This window comes from Vicia villosa, linkage group LG6, assembly GCF_029867415.1.
Source record: "Vicia villosa cultivar HV-30 ecotype Madison, WI linkage group LG6, Vvil1.0, whole genome shotgun sequence".
NCBI classification, from domain to species: Eukaryota; Viridiplantae; Streptophyta; class Magnoliopsida; order Fabales; family Fabaceae; genus Vicia; species Vicia villosa.
In genome coordinates this window covers 28,473,907-28,491,392 of record NC_081185.1, presented here as the reverse complement: position 1 = coordinate 28,491,392, position 17,486 = coordinate 28,473,907, and positions in this window count along the sequence as shown.

The window sequence follows — 17,486 nt, the reverse complement described above, 5'->3', positions numbered from 1 at the left end:
CTTCCATCTGTTTCCTTTTGTTTTTCATCTGAATCTTTTATGTTTTTGATGTTATGACAAAAAAGGGGGAGAAAATGTGATAAATGATCTGATTAATATTATCAGTTACCGGGTAAAAAGGCCCCACATTTGCTAACAGAACTTGCAAAGTTCTATGGTTTTTGAGTGTTGACTTGCAGGAATTGAAGATCCTCTTTAAAGCTCAACATAAGAAGCAACGAGACGAGGAAAAGCAGTTCTATAAAGAATCAAGCTCTTGGATTCTTGAAGCAAGCTGAGTGCTATGAAGCTTCAGAATCAGAAGCAAGAAGGAAGAATGTTCAGATATTCTGATGATAGAATATGCTCTGAAACATTATGTTTATTTGTTCTGATACATATTATGTGGCTCTGATACATATTATGTGTTCTGACTCATTCATGCTGACTTTTGTCGTTTAGCGTTGTTCTATAACATTTCAGGATGTAGATATGCTCTGATGATGCTCTAGTACATTCAACAATGTTCTGATAGAATCTAGCATGAAGTGGTGTAAGAAGAAATTCAAGCTCTGAAGCTGCCCTGATGGAAGCAAGAATCAGAAGCTGTGAATGTTCTGAAGATCAAAGAAATTCAAGTTCTGAAGCTGTCCGATGGAAGCAAGAATCAGTAGTCATGAATGTTCTGAAGACCAAGCATATGTGAACGTCTCTACTGAAATACTCAGGGAAGTCTTTTATTATTAAAATTCTTCTAGTATTTATTTCAGGGGGAGATTATCTATCTCAGGGGGAGATTATAAATCTTAGGGGGAGACATATTCACATGCTTATGCTTTAGCTGTGTAATTGTCTTTAGCCGTCTTCTGTTTCTGATCGCAAATTCATATTATTTATATATGTTTTTGTCATCATCAAAAAGGGGGAGATTGTTAGAACAAGATTTGTTCTGATCAATATTCTTAGTTTTGATGATAACAAGGATATGAATTTTGGATGAGATAATGTGGTACTCTAATACACTGCAATTTCCCTTTCAGGAAATATATAAAGAGTATGCACAAATCAGCGCTCAGAAGCTTTGACTAAGAAGGTTCAGCATGCAACATCAGAACATGGTCTGGCAAGACATCAGAAGATGGTCAAAGCAGAATCAGAACATGGGTCTATGGAAGCATCAGAAGAACTTGAGTTCAGAAGCAGAAGCACTGAAGTTCTCATGGTATCACGCTCAGAAGCTCTTCAAGGTCAGAAGACAAGAAGATGCTCTGCACCAAGCTGTTTGACTCTGATGATATTCAAACGTTGTATACACAAACATCAGATCAGAAGCAAGTACAAGATGGCAGGCTACGCTGACTGACAAAAGGAACGTTAGAAGCTATTAAAGGCAACGTCAGTAGACACAGCGTAAACAAGGCTCGAGGTTGTTAACAAAAGAGTGAAACATTAAATGCAATGCTGTACGGAATACGCGAAGCATTAAATGCTCCCAACGGTCATCTTCTCAAGTGCCTATAAATATGAAGTTCTGATGAGAAGCAAGGTTACCGATTCTGACGAATTCTGTGAATACTAACTTGCTGAAACGCTGTTCAAATCAAAGCTCACCAACTTCATCTTCATCAAAGCTCACTACATTGCTGTTGTAATATATTAGTGAGATTAAGCTTAAACTTTAAGAGAAATATCACTGTTGTGATTATAGCTTTTCAGAAGCATTGTAATACTCTTAGAATTGATTACATTAATTTGTAAGTAACTAGAGTGATCAAGTGTGATCAGGATACTCTAGGAAGTCTTAGCTTGTGTCTAAGCAGTTGTAACTAGAGTGATCACGTGGTGGTCAGGATACTCTAGAAAGTCTTAGCTTGTGTCTAAGCAATTGTTCCTGGAGTGATCAGGTTGTGATCAGGATACTCTAGAAGAATTAGTCGCGGGCTAAGTGGAAAACCATTGTAATCTGTTGAGATTAGTGGATTAAATTATCAGGTGAGGTAAATCACTCCAAGGGGGTGAACTGGAGTAGTTTAGTTAACAACAAACCAGGATAAAAATAACAGTGCAATTTGTTTTTATCGTTCAAGTTTTTAGACTACACTTATTCAAACCCCCCCTTTCTAAGTGTTTTTCTATCCTTCAGGTTATACAAAGGGAAGGTGTAACAATTTGATTTTGAGAATGTCTAAAAAGAAAACGTTAGAAAACGGGGTGTGAAAAGCATTTGAATTGTTTTGTTGTGAGCAAGCACTGAAGAGTTACCTACCCTAAGTTCGTTAGGTCTAACTTGTTCTTTAAGTCTTTACTTAGGCGATAGTACTATCCGTACCATTTGTGTGTAGGTATTCCTATACATTGGATGTGCGGGTCATCAAAGGGTCATCGAATCATCATATGGACTATCCATACCATAAAGAGGGTAGGAAGTCCTATGAGATGTGAATAGTCATAAAGGCAACATGTAAGGATACCTTAGCGTTCGAAGGGACTATCATCATTTAATCAAAGGCAACTCGAGGGACAAGATCATTTATCGTATGCAACTCGAAGGGACTATGATCTTTCATTCCGAAGGGACAATGATGATTTCGAATCGTAGGCAGCAAGTGCTAAGGTATCCCTACGTTTCGAGGGACTTGACTATTTGACCGTGAAGGCAACCAAGAGAGGGTACCCTAAAGGTGAGTGTGTGCAGCAATTATGTGTGTTATGTTCAGATATTCATCTTTGAGTTAAGGTTAGCTAGCGATTGATTTTATCTTGCCATGCAATCCTATTAGCCATACATCTAAGCAGTTAATATTTGCGGAAATTAACATGCGGAAGGTGAATGTCATGCGCTATTACAAAAATTCCCTTGCGACCTATACATCGATTTCTAGAATTTTAAAGAACAAAAATTAAATAATCGAGTAAACACTCATGCGACATTCATTGGAGTGTGAGGTAAGAAGAGAATCGAGAAGAAACTAAGGTTTAGAAGTTAGAAACCTAACTAACTCTAAGTTAATTTAAATAGATTAAATTCTAATTAATAGTTGGCTAAAAAACTAATTTACTAACTAATTAAATTAAGTTAAAAATTATAACTAACTAATTAAATTAAGTTAAAAACTATGTCAAAAATTGTTTTAAGTAAAATCTAGGAACTAATCATTTTTAATTAAATAATTAAATATCCTAAACTAATTAAATTAGCCTAATTACCCTAAATTAAAATTAAGTGGAAAGAGTTTACTAATTAACACCTAATCCTAATATTAATCCAAATTAATGGTTAGTGGTTAATTAATAAGTTAAATGATTAATTTAAATAAATAAACAAAAGCAAACAAAAACAAGGAAAAAAAAGGGCTGGGCGTGGATCCTGTACGGCAGGTTCTTTGAGTGTCCATTGTGGGCAGCATTCCAAGGACGTCAGATCTGTGTTCATGGGAGATCCAACGGTAGAAAGCTGCGGGCGCGTCATGGACGGGTGCACCACTATTGCTGGCATCAAATGAAAAATAGAGAGAGTAAAAAACATTGACCGCCCAATGGAGAAGTGCGAAGGAGCCATGCGTGCAGTCAGGGGATCCGTGATACTATTCATTATCTCCTTCATCGTTTCTTGCGGATTTTGTTAGGGACTCTGCTGCGGCTTTTCCTGCGATTTCTCATGGATGTTCCTGTGCAAATTCAAACTCGAAAATTACGCGTTAGAAAAAATAAAAGGGCACCCAGATCCCCTAATTAAGGTGTTCTGAATCCATTGATGTTGGCTGTTTGTCTTGAAACGCAGTGGAACGGTGAATACGATGAAGAACTTCACCATGCCCTAGCCATGGTGTTTCATGATTCAATTATTAAACCTTGCAAACAATGGTGATAACATGCTCTAATGAACTTCAGGAATGTATTAGCAATGTTAGTTTCAATTAAAACATAATGGAATTAAAAGTACGAAAGTTGAAAAAAAGTATGAACACTAAGTTTATGTATGGCATGATTCAGAGTGTGTAGGTCCTGGATTTTGATCCATACTTACTCTATGATAATTTAGGGACACGATTGAGTACTTGTAAGCTCTTCAAAAAGGCTGCAAGCCAAGACTCGAATGCACCAGCTTTATTTGAAAATTTTGAGTAAAAAAAACCCTAGCTTGTGGCTGCTGACTTCGTCCCCTAACATGTCTTACTTGTGGTATATATATGGAGGGGGCATTAGGTCAATAAAAATAGAAAGAATCAATTGCCTTGACTAAAAGAAAATTTGATTTAAAAATTGCACCAAAACTTTCTATTCTTGGTTCTAGTCTATTTCATGCATATTTCTCCTTTGATATGGACCATTGGATGATGATTTTGATCTGATTTGAATCCATTAAAAAAATGATCATTATATAATTATTTTATGATTTTATTTGATTTTTATTTGAAATTAATTGAATAAAATCAAATATAAATAAAACAATATCACAATAAATAATTATGTTTGACCAATGGACCCCTTTTGGGCTTATTATCTCGTGGGCAAAACAAATGTTAAGGCCCAATACTTAAAAATACAAAATTCCTCACTTAGGTTTTTTATGCATTTTCACGAAATCGACCAACTTGTGCAAGCCATAACTCATTCAATATTTGTCATATGGGGATGATCTAGGACTTTTTGGAAAGCCCAAGATGTCCTCTACAAGCCACTTTTGAAGCTTTTTTGCATTTATAGTTTTTATCTTGATGATATGGCCCTTGACAAAAAACAGCTTTTTACGAGCTTCTAGAAGGACCTGTAATGTTTTGACTTATATCTCTTAGGCAGAAGCATTTCTTGACCTTGGGCCCAACATCAAAGTTGTAGAGGATGAAATTTACTTGAGAATAGGCTTTGGTTGGGGAATTTCTAATAAAGTATGAGAGAGATATGATCAGTCAAAGTTGGGTTGACTTTCTCCTAGAAACCCTAATTTAGAAACTTTTCCTCTTGATGATTTTGGAGCTTTTCCTGATGAATCATGATCAACCCTTGATCAAATGATGACTATAACTTGTTGTTGACCAAAAATCAAGAATTTTGACTCTGGTTTGACCATAATTGACTTTTAGGTCAAACTAGTCGACTATTAATCATTTGAGCAATTGAATGAGCAATCTTATGAACTAGGACTTGAAAATTGGTATAAGGATACTTTGAAACATAGGAGAGATCATGGGATCCATTTGATGTCTTAGAATTTGATTTTACTTGGAGAGAAACCAAACCCTAGTTAAGGACCTATTGCTTAGGAGAAGAGTGATCATGCTTGCCATTAGAGATTGTATGAGCCTGTGGAGACTACCTGAGCCAAACTATCTTGAAATACAGTGGGCAAATTTTGGGGTATGACAGCTGCCCCTTATCAATTTTCTTAAACCTGAGGATGTAGATTGGCTTGTGTGCCATTCGGAATCTGAAGGTGGAAGATGATTGAACACTAGAATACCAAGAAATTTGCCCTTGCAGATGCAGGGACTTTTAACAGGGATGGGCTTACGGATGCCATCAGGATGTTGACAGGAAGTTGTCTTAGATGGACTTAAAGATGCCATCTAGGTGTTGACAGAGTATTGTCTAAAGCAGACGCTTTTCAGACTGAGTCATATGCATTGATTGTGTCTTAAGGAGAGATTCATCAAAATGAAGTAATGTCTTATAGCAGACTACCTGAAGAAGTTCCTGAATAGGGTAGATCACTGACTGATGTAAAGAAGTTTAGGCTTTAATACCAAGCTCGGGAAGAAGTGTCTTGTAGAAGGCTAGCTAAAGTATCCCTGAAAAGGCAAGAAATGTCTTGGAAAAGATTGGATAAATGCGTTGAAGAAGGTTATTTAAAAAGGTTGAGATATGTCTTAGACAAGACTACCTAGAAAGGCTCCTAGAAAGGATGTGATATGTCTTAAACAAGACTGACCTAGAAAGGCTCCTAGAAAGGATATGATATGTCTTAAACAAGATTGACCTAGAAAGGCTCCTAGAAAGGATATGATATGTCTTAAACAAGACTAACCTAGTGTCATACCCCAATTTTTGACCTAAGATACCACCTCATATCATCTGCATATGCATCATTTGCATCTCTAACAAATTGCATAGTTTGTGTTTGCTACTTGTGACTCAGCAGGGTTTAATCAAGAAATCACTCATCAGTACAAGTAACAATCAATTAGGGTTTTGTTCTCCCTTCATCTCAAAAGAATTATCTTCATCAATAATCAACATTTGGTCCCAAGAGATTCATTTCAACAATCTCAAAGGCTCTGAACTAATCAAATTAGGGTTTTGACTGAAGATAGCATACTCCTGACTTTTGCTCAGAATTTGATCTAATGACTTGGTACATGACCTCAAGACCCCAAGTGCATCATTTTGACCTAATCCATTGACTCAGAACATCTCCTACACAAGGATTGATCAACAGTGAAAATTCAAATCATCAGATAAGGGTTTTGAACTATCAGGGACTGAAATCAGGGATCACATTTGGGAAACCCTAAAAATCCCCAGGAAGTCAATCAAAAGTTTCAATCATCCTCAAATAATCCCTATGACAAAATCCAATGGAAATTACATCTCAATTCAAGACCTACAGTCATCAATTTCATCTGGTCGACAATTAGGGTTTTTGACCTAATTCACTGAACAACTGACTTTTTAATCAGGAAATGATGCTACAACTCAAAACATGGCTCAATAACCTCTAATGCTTCAATGTGATCCATTCATACCATTCATTTGGTGAGGATAGCCTGTTTCATTTGAAATCTCCAGAAACGCGATTCGTCTGAAAAAGTCAACTGTACAAGAACACCTTTGACTTTTGGGAATTTTGGTTAACCATGACTTTTGAAGTTTTGAATCATCAATATATGATATATGAAGTCATTTGATCAAGAAAAATCAAGAAAATCAATCAAGAATCAAAAAGTCAAAGTTTGACTTTTCATACTTAGAAAAATTTCTAAGTGTTTTTCATGGTTTTTTCCAAACTTTGGAAGGGAATTTCTCAAAATTTCACCTATAAACTGAAAAAAACTTCCAACATGAAAGTTGTAGATTTTGATCCAATAAACAACTTTGACACATATAAATTTTTTCCATAAGATCAACCATTTAAGAGATATGGAGCTTCAAAGTTGGCATCTTTGGAAAATTTCACTTGAAACTTCATTTTTCTCAAAGTTCATGGATCTTTTTCACCCATTTCCTTAAAGGTCTTGAAGAAACTTCCAACTAGGGTTTTGAAGTATGTAACATGAGCTTTCCAAAATGTCCAAGAGCATGAAAAAATATGGAGTGTAGCTATGGCTTTGAATTTTGCCATTAGTGACCATTTCACTTGAAATTTCAAGTCATTTTGCCAAAGTTATGAACTATCTTACCAAATAATGCAAGTGATGACACACCAATGCAATAATTAGAAGATATTTTCTGGTTTGGGATCAGATAGGAAAGAGATAAGAAGCTTAGAGAAATAACCATGGTTAAGTCACTTTAACCATTTTGCATTAAATGGTAAGATTCCTTTCTATCTCCAAATGCCAAATCACCAAAGAAGAAGCAAGTTGCAAGGCTCTGCATTCAGACACTTTGGCCTATAAATAGAGGTCCAAACTCCATTCAAAATCACACCAAAACCTCACAAAAGATAGGTTTTCTCTTTCTTTCTTGAATTGCAAGTTTTAAGTTTCAAAGTGAGGAAGAAATCCCAACCTCCAAACCCTTGAAGTTCTGGCCAAAGTAATGATTCTAACATCTCATAAACATCATATATGATGTGTTTGAACCATTCACACACCTCAAATCATCCCAAAACTCAGAATCATCATCTCACCTCCAAATATGCATAACACTAGCCTTATCATGCCAAAATCCATACCAAGCAAATTCTGTCCAAACTAACCTTCTAAACATCATCCATATACTTCATATGAACTGTTCCAACCATCATACATGATCTGAAACACCAAAATCACTAAGCTTGATCCTCACTTGAACCATACTGCAGATCGAGTACCATGGATTGATCAAGAGGTTTTCAAATTGTTCCAGGCATCCAAACATGTTCCATAAGGTCCACTGAAGGTGTTCAGATCAAGAAACAACAACTGGAACTCCTCATTTGCAGAATTCGATTCTCACTTTTGCCGTTTTTGAAGGTAAGCTACTTGAACTTCAAACTCTATGAATCATGCATCATGAATGAAATATGAACATACCATCTCATTTCTGCACACATGAGGATCATTAACCCTCAATCAATTGCTATTTATCTTGCACATACACGATTTCCGATTGAATCATAGAATTAGGGTTCTTCATGTTCATCAGAAAATTAATGATCTTAGAGTGAAAATAAATGAAATTAAATGGTACCATCATGTTCCTTGTGGAAAATCGAGCAAGATAGGCTATTCACTTGATCAAAACAATCCAGTTTTCAGAATTTTCAAATTCAAATTGTTCATGTGTTCTTGGCGCCATATTTTGAAACTGAAATTAGAAATTGATTCAAAAATATAACAAATTCGTTGCAAGTGTTAAACAGACCACGCGCGTGGTCCAGTTGGCTAAGTTTTTGAGTGGTGAGCATAAGGTCACGGGTTCAACACCCTTAGGGACTAAAACATTTTTTTTACAACTATTTTTCTTTCATTTTTCTTTTACAACTTCATTTAATTATTTAACACATCAAATTAATTCATTTTTCATTCATTTTTTACACACTTCTTGTTTAACACATATATTTTAAGAATATAAAAAAAAATCATCAAAAAATATTTATTTGATACATTTTTAAATAGGTTTAAAATGACTTATTTTTAAGTATTTTTAATACTTTTAAATATTATTTTTCATTTGATTTTCAAACTTAATCACTTGTAAATATTTTTTGAGCAAACCCTGATCATCTAAGTGTTAATTGAAGATAATCTTTTTGTTTATCTTGATTAATTTGACTCCTTTCAAAATTCAAACCGATTTAAAACAAGCGATCGCGATTCTTTTCAAAGACGATAAACCATTTCTTTTTGAAACTATTTATTAAATCTTTTTAATTGATCAATTGATTTTCAAAACGATGTGGGGCCTCTCGAATATTAGAGAGTATAAGACCCACTCCTTTTTTCCTTTTTTACAGTTTTTCTTTATACAGAAAACTCTTTCAAAAACAAAAACTTTCAAACAGTTTTTCAAACGACGCGTCTGTAAATAAAACAATCAACCATGTTTTGTAAATATACCACGGGCCTCCATGTAGGTATAAGTCCCAAGCCCCTTTTGTACATACCCATTCCTGTACATGAAATTAGGTCTTTCATTGTACACACACATTTTTGTACATATCTCAATCTGTTTTTCTAAACTTTGAGTAACAAACCAAAAATGAAGGTTTTTCTTTAAATCTTCCCAAAAATATACCATGGGCCTCCATGTAGGTATAATTCCCAAGCCCTTTGTAAATACCTGTTTACATAGCTTTGAATAAATTCAAGTGGACCTCTCCTCGAGTATAAGTCCCGAGCCCCCGTGTATACAAATGGATCATGCCTACAGGTATATTTCCTTCATAAACTCCATTATATACACACACTTTGTCATATATATAATTGTTCATACCTGTGCATGTTTGTTCATACTTGTTCATGTTTGTTCATATGTGTGATATGTGTGCTTGTTCAACTTAGTACAACACTAGGTTCCCCATAGCCTCCTATTGGGCTTCGTGCTTGTTCATTGAAAGTTTTTGCCACAAGGCTGGTTAAACAAACAAAAAAAATCAAACAGATGTATGTGATGATATATATTAGATACATCGAGCATTGAGATGACATTTGTCTCTTATCCTTTGCTTCCACTAGCATAAGTGGGAACTACGATTGCTCTGACTTTCTCAACATCCCTTTGAGAATACGTAGGCACAAGGTCGTATCCTTGGCGAGCAAAACTTCTCCCTCAAACCATTCAAACCTTAGCACCCGTAGACCCCGAGCTACAGATGCTCTGATTCCCTCTAAGGGATATGTATGCAGAGGATCGCGATGATCTTTGCGAGCATAATCAAACAAACACTTTAGGTCCCACCTCTTTCTCACAAGAACCTCTCAATAACATGGAATGAAAGACAAAGCAAAGAAACCTATAGAGTACTATAGATACGTTGGGTGCTAATACCTTCCCTTCGTATAACCAACCCTCTTACCCAAAGATCTCTCCCCCCACTTTTAGGTTATTGCAGCTTTTTTCCTTTTCCTCCTTTGGAAACAATAAAAAGTTTGGTCGGAACAAAAGAAAAATCATTTTTTTGAGCACTCGAGCCCAAAGAAGGCATCAGGTGTCTCATCCCGAAAAAAGACAACGATTTTTCGCCCGCGACAGAAAAATGGCGACTTCACTGGGGACCATCTTTTTAATGTTTCCAAAGGAAGGGTTAATTCTATTTGCTTTATTTTTCATTTCATTTTTTTTTTGTTACATGTATGGTTCTGGTTCTGTTACTTGTGTGGTTCTGTTACAAGTGATACATTATGGACAAATCCTAACCCGGATTAAGTACACATAAGAAATTAGGTGGAGGGTATAGTCATGTGCAGGCGCACGTGAGAATCCTTCCGCTCAGTGGAGGTTCCTTGTTGGTAATATATGTTTAGCATGTTTCGTAGCGAAGACATTATTACTTTCATTGAACTGTAGAAGCTGAGTTGGCCGTAGAACCCCAACCCATCCTGGCCTTATTAGGTTGTGGTGCAGAAACTATTCAGGTGAAGACTTGGATTAGTTGTCATGCGGAGAACCACACTCAGACGAGTTTTTCTTGAGAATATTGCTGGCTCATGAGTTTAATTGTGGAAAGCCGGTAATATCCGAAAGAAAAATGTAGACTCTGACGTATCAGTAGAACATATTGTGCAGGTGATTAACTAGAACTATCCCATTTTTGGTTCTCTGACCTCATGCTCGTGACTTTGGACCTTTGAACCTATGCGTTACCATGTTTGCGTTACCATGTTTGTGTACCATGTTTGTAGTACCATGTTAGTGTTACCATGTTTGAACTACCATGTTTGCTTTACCATGTTTGAATATGTGGCATCCATGCATCCATGCATTCATACATTCATTAAAAAACCCGTCTTCTTCCATAAAAAACATGATTTTTCCAAAAAAATTTAGAGAATTTTCTTTGCAAACATTATAGGATTAAGTTATGGAAAAAAGGTATACCAAAAAGTACGGTTTCAAAGCGCCTGATGTGGAAAAACTGATAGAGTTAGCATCTTCTGTACAAGATCCTTGTAATTTTAGGAAAAGTTATGGAAAGCTTTTGCCTATTTTGAACACTCATGTTGATGAAGGACTTCTCAAAACTCTGGTTCAGTTCTATGATCCCGTCTACCGGTGTTTCACCTTTCCAGACTACCAGTTGGTACCGACCTTGGAAGAATATGCCAATCTTTTGGGTATTCCTGTGTCTGACAAAATACCCTTCAATGGTTTGGAAGCCATTCCTAAGTCACACGTCATTGCAGCAAGTATCCACATGAAAAAGTCTGAAGTAGAGAGTAATTGGACTACCAAAGGAAACCTCCCGGGTTTAACTTCACACTTCCTAATAAAGAAAGCCTTTGATTTCATTGAAACTGGTAGCATGATAGCTTTTGAAGCTATACTAGCCTTGCTCATCTATGGGTTGGTTCTGTTTCCCAATGTCGACAACTTTGTTGATATCAATGCCATAAAGATCTTTCTGATTGGAAATCCTGTTCCGACTTTGCTTGGTGACATGTATTTCTCTGTCCATCATAGGAATCGCCAAGGCGGTGGAATCATTGTATGTTGTGCACCTTTGTTGTTCAAATGGATTGTTTCACACTTACCTGAGTCTCCTATTTTCACGGAAAACCGAGAAGGTTTGCGTTGGCCTCGAAGACTTATGTCTCTTACTAATAATGATATTCATTGGTATACCTTGGCTCGCTGTGGTACAGAAACCATTGATAGTTGTGGAGAGTTCGCCAACGTACCCCTCATTGGTACACAAGGAGGAATTAACTATAATCCGGTCCTAGCCCGACGACAACTCGGGTATGCAAATTCAGTTAAACCTGTTGGTCCCTCAGTGGAAGGATACTTCTACCGAGAAGGGGATAATCCTAAAAGGTTGAAAGCAAGAATGGTGAGAGCTTGGTACGACGTCCGATGGAAAGAAAAAGGCGAGGAAAGAAATTGCATTTCCATGGACGCCTACACCTGCTGGGTAAAGAAAAGAGCAAAAGAGTTTCAAATGCCTTATGCTTATGAAAAACCCATGTTTCCTGCAGTGTCTCAACGACCCAACATTCCCACTATGGAGGAATACCAAGACACTTTGGCTAAAATGAGGACAGAAAAAGATGCTTGGGAAGAAAAGTTTCGTAGCACTGAGGTGGAAAATAGAAAGTTGAAGAAAAGAGTGAAAGATCACGAAGAAACTCTCTATTATCAAGATGGATGGCTCATGAGTAAAGATGAGAAGATTCGTCAGAAAGACGCTGCAATCAAGAGGTACATCAAAGAAAGCAAGAAAAATCTTGAAGGCTCGACAAGCAACACTCCGACTCCTGATGATTGGAAGAATATTGTTGACAAGCTGAAGATTGAAAAGGCCGAGTTGAAAGCTTACTATGGGAAAGAAATCATGAAGCTCAAGCTGCACAATGCATTTGGTTCTTCGTCTGATGAAGATGCTTAGGATTTGTTTAGCTTTTTTATTTATCATTTGCTTTTGTAAGGAGCTACGCTCCAATGTTGTAACATTTCCCATTATTGCAATAAAAAAAATGATGAATGAATAAAAGATTTGTTTGTGTTCAAATGTTTGCAAGAAAATAATCTTTAAAATATTTGGAAAAATCATAAATTTCTTTTTACATACATCATTCTGCCTATCGAGTCTGTTGTATAGAGTCTCATCTTTTGGATCTTTCTCCATTAGATCGTCAAGCTGTCGCGTCTCAAAGTTTCTCGACCGCGCTCACAATCAGATCACAGATACAATACTCGTTCAAGCAGAAGAAGAGTAATGGAACACTCTGAACAAGAGAATATTGAGCTTCGTGGTACAGTGACCACTCTTCAGGAAAAATTGGAAAGTCTCACTACTCTGGTTGACTCCTTAATGGCCCCACAGAATCAGCCGCCGCCACCTAATAGTCAAGCAGCGGTAACATCTGAAGTCACTACTCCAGTTTCTACAGTTGCGTTCGGTATTCCATCTTTCTCCATGCCAGAAGGTTGGGGCCCGCCTTTCAGCTTTGGTACAGGTTTTCGCCATAATTTCTCTGGGGTTCAAACAACCACAACTGAAGCGCCTGCTGCACAGGGTTCGGCGTTTATTCCACATTCAGGGGTAACTTTTTCCCAAATCACTATGGCACTTTCTCAACCCACTATGACGGTTCCGACCCCTACGGTTCACACAGTTCCCTACGATGGCAATGAGATTTATCATGATCAAGGTGATAGCACAAATCAGCGTAATCTTGTGGGAGATCTCCAAGAGCAGTTTAACAAGATGCAGTTGGAAGTTAAAGCTATCCGTGGAAAAATTTGTTTGGGAAGAATGCCCAGGAGCTATGTTTGGTTCCCAGTGTACAAATACCTGCTAAATTCAAGGTCCCAGACTTTGAGAAGTACAAAGGTAGTTCTTGTCCACAAAGCCATCTTGTGATGTATGCCAGGAAGATGTCTACTTATGCAGATAATAATCAGTTGCTTATCCATTACTTTCAAGACAGTTTAACTGGTGCCGCACTGAAGTGGTACACAGGCTTGGATAGCACTAATATTCGAACATTCAATGACCTAGGTGAGGCCTTTGTCCGACAATACAAGTATAACTCGGATATGGCTCCGGACAGAGATCAGCTCCGATCCATGGCTCAGAAAGACCATGAAGCTTTCAAAGAGTATGCCCAACGATGGAGAGAAACTGCTGCTCAGATTAATCCACCGTTAAAAGAGAAAGAGATGACAAAGATCTTCTTGAATACTCTCAGTCCGTTTTATTATGAACGCGTGATTGCTAGTGCTCCAAGTGATTTCACCGAAATGGTAAACATGGGTATGCGTTTAGAAGAAGGAGTCCGAACCGGACGCCTAACTAAAGAAGGTGGATCTTCAAGTGGAACCAAAAAGTTCGGAAGTGGTTTCCAAAAGAAGAAGGAACAAAGTGTTGACATGGTATCCCAAGGGAGGCCAAGAGGAAATGTCAATCGTCAATAACAGGTTGCTGCTATTGCACCAGCCGTTAACACCGCACCGAATCCGGGGTTTACTCCGCAGTTTCAACAACAACAGCCTCGACCACAGGCTCAGCAGTTTAACAATAATCAGAATCGTGTGCAAAGAGCTCCACAGTTTGATCCGATTCCAATGACCTACACATAATTGTACCCTGCTTTGATTGAAAGAGGTCTTGTTCAAACTAAAGCACCACCACCAGTACCTGAGAAACTCCCATGGTGGTACAAAGCTGAGGTCTCATGCCCTTATCATCAAGGAGCACCTGGCCATGATCTTGAGCATTGCATAGCCTTGAAATATGAAGTTCAGAGGTTGGTTAGATCTAATCTCCTCTCTTTCAAAAATTTGAATCCTAATGTGCAAGCAAATCCGCTGCCCAATCATGGAGGGCATGTTGTAAACATGGTGTACGGATGTCCTGGTCCGTACCGAGTCTATAATATCAATTTCTCAAGAGCCGATTTGGTACAAATGCACGCCGCTCTCTGTCGAGGGCCGAGTTTTCGCCAGCATCAATACGGTTCCTGTAGCATATGTTGGGTAGATCCTCATGGATGTTCGATTGTGAGAAGAGATCTCCAAGTACTGTTGGATAATGGTACTATTCAGATCTACCGAAATAGGGATGAAAATGAAGTTAACATGATAGGATGTTATCCGCATGAGCTTTTAGTCTCAGATATCAACTCGGAAATGCCTACAGTTAACGTCATCGTTCCTCATTTCAACATGCCTGAGCGCGTGGAAGTTACTTACAACAAGCCGAAGGTTCCTACTGCTCCTTTGATCATTTGTCTACCTGGACCTGTTCCTTATGACTCTGACAAGGCAGTTCCATACAACTACAATGCTACAATGATAAAGAATGGACAAGAAGTTTCTCTGCCTACTCTTTCATCTGTCGTGAACATCGCTGATGTGAGTCGAGTAACAAGAAGTGGACGTGTGTATACTCCACTACCTCCAAAGCAGCCTGTTGCTCCTGCTACCGGACAAAATCCTGTTGATACACCGGTAGGGAATCCTGTAGAAATTCCTGTCAGTAATACAAACACTAATGGTGGTCAATCCAGTGGAACCAATGTCAATCCTGACTTTGATGAAATTTTGAAACTTATCAAAAGAAGTGAATATAAGATTGTGGATCAGCTTATGCAGACTCCTTCGAAGATCTCGATACTTTCATTGCTTTTAAACTCTGAAGCCCACAGGGAAGCCCTGATGAAGGTCTTGGATCAAGCTTTTGTAGATCATCATGTGACTGTTGACCATTTTGATGGGATAATAGCCAACATAACTGCTTGTAACAATTTAAGCTTCTGTGATGAAGAACTCCCCGAGGAGGGTAAAAATCACAATCTTGCTTTGCACATTTCTATGAACTGTCAGTCAGACTCCTTGTCCAATGTGTTGGTAGACACCGGATCTTCCTTGAATGTGATGCCAAAGACGACTCTTGCTCGCTTGTCTTACCAAGGAATGCCTATGAAGTTCAGTGGTGTAGTAGTCAAAGCATTTGATGGATCGCGAAAATCTGTTATCGGCGAAGTCAACCTTCCCATGACAATTGGTCCACATACATTTCAAATCACCTTCCAGGTCATGGACATTCAAGCTGCTTATAGTTGTCTGTTAGGACGACCATGGATCCATGAAGCAGGGGCAGTGACTTCTACGCTCCATCAAAAGTTAAAATTTGTAACAAATGGAAAATTGGTAACGATAAGTGGAGAACAAGCCTTGATGGTGAGCCATTTGTCCAATTTCTCTTTCATTGGTGCTGATGATGTGGAAGGAACGCAGTTCCAAGGTCTCTCTTTAGAAGACGAATCTTCCAAAAAGAAAGCATCGATCTCTTCTTACAAAGAGGCGGTAAAAGTAGTGAAAGATGGAACTACCACTGGCTGGGGGCAAGTTGTGATCCCTACCAAGAATGAAACTAGAGCAGGTCTCGGATGTTCACCAACATTCTCAAACTGCACCAAGAAGGATGAAACCCTTCGTCCGATCAAAGAAACATTCATTAGTGGAGGGTTCCTCAATCCAATTCCTCAAGAGGTCAATGTCCTTATCGAAGAATGCATCGAAGAAGGTTTACTCGATCCTGAAGAAGAATGGAAATGTTATCTCAATGACTCGGGATATATATCTCAGGAAGAACCATATCCTCCTTCAGAAGAATCCAATGGCAAAGAAACTGAGCCTGTTCCTGCAGAAATCTGGGACACCTTGGGACAACCAAGTGGAAAATATGATTATATGGTGAAATATACTGCACCTGAAAGTTCAAAGATTGCGATTGAAGATATTCGACCAACTGGATGGGGAGATTCCTTTGAATATAATAGTCAACCAGAAGAGGCTTATCAGCCCTGTCAATTTTCTCAGCAACCTGAAATTACTGGAGATTTCAGATTCAATGCATCTGCCAAGATTAACAATCCTGAAGATGGTTATTATCACATAAATGCCATTTTTGAAGATGAAGGGGAAGATGGTCCCGCAACTGACTCAGAAAGTGTCGCTGACAATGAGTCTCTTCATCCTGAGGACTGGGAATTACATCCTGAAAATTCTGAAGATTGTGATTCATCTTATGCTCTTCAAGAAGTAGAAGAAGACCGTTTCAACTCTACAAAGAACAAGGTTGACAAACCAGGACCTTCAAATCCTGCTCGACCAGCGGTCAATACTGAAGATAATCCTGAAGAGAATTTTCCTGAATACATAATACACAGAGGAGTTCGTTGCTACTGGAAGGCTGTCGACGTTCCGAATGTTGTTCGCCGCTCAAAGTAATCACCTCGCTGTTATTTTGACCTCCTGCCTTGCCCAAAGCAGAGAGATGTTTTATAGGGCTTTGCTTTTAAATGTTCCGCCCAAATAACTTTGTGTATAGGGCTTTGTTTTAAAAGTTTCCCTCTTTGTCCTGCCCAAGACAAATGAGTTTGTGTTTAGGGCTTTGTTTCAAAAATGAATCATAAATAAAGTGTCATTTTGAATTCCCTACACTATGTGTTTTATTTTGGCTTTTTCTGGAAATGGTAATCCTAAAAAACCAAAATAAAAAAAAAAAAAAAAAAAAAACTTTTTCAAAAAAAATCTGCATACACTCTTGCATTCATAAATTTTCTGAAATAAATATAAATCACATGTGCAGATTTACAATTGATAAACCCATTGAATGCAATAACCCTATGCCCTCT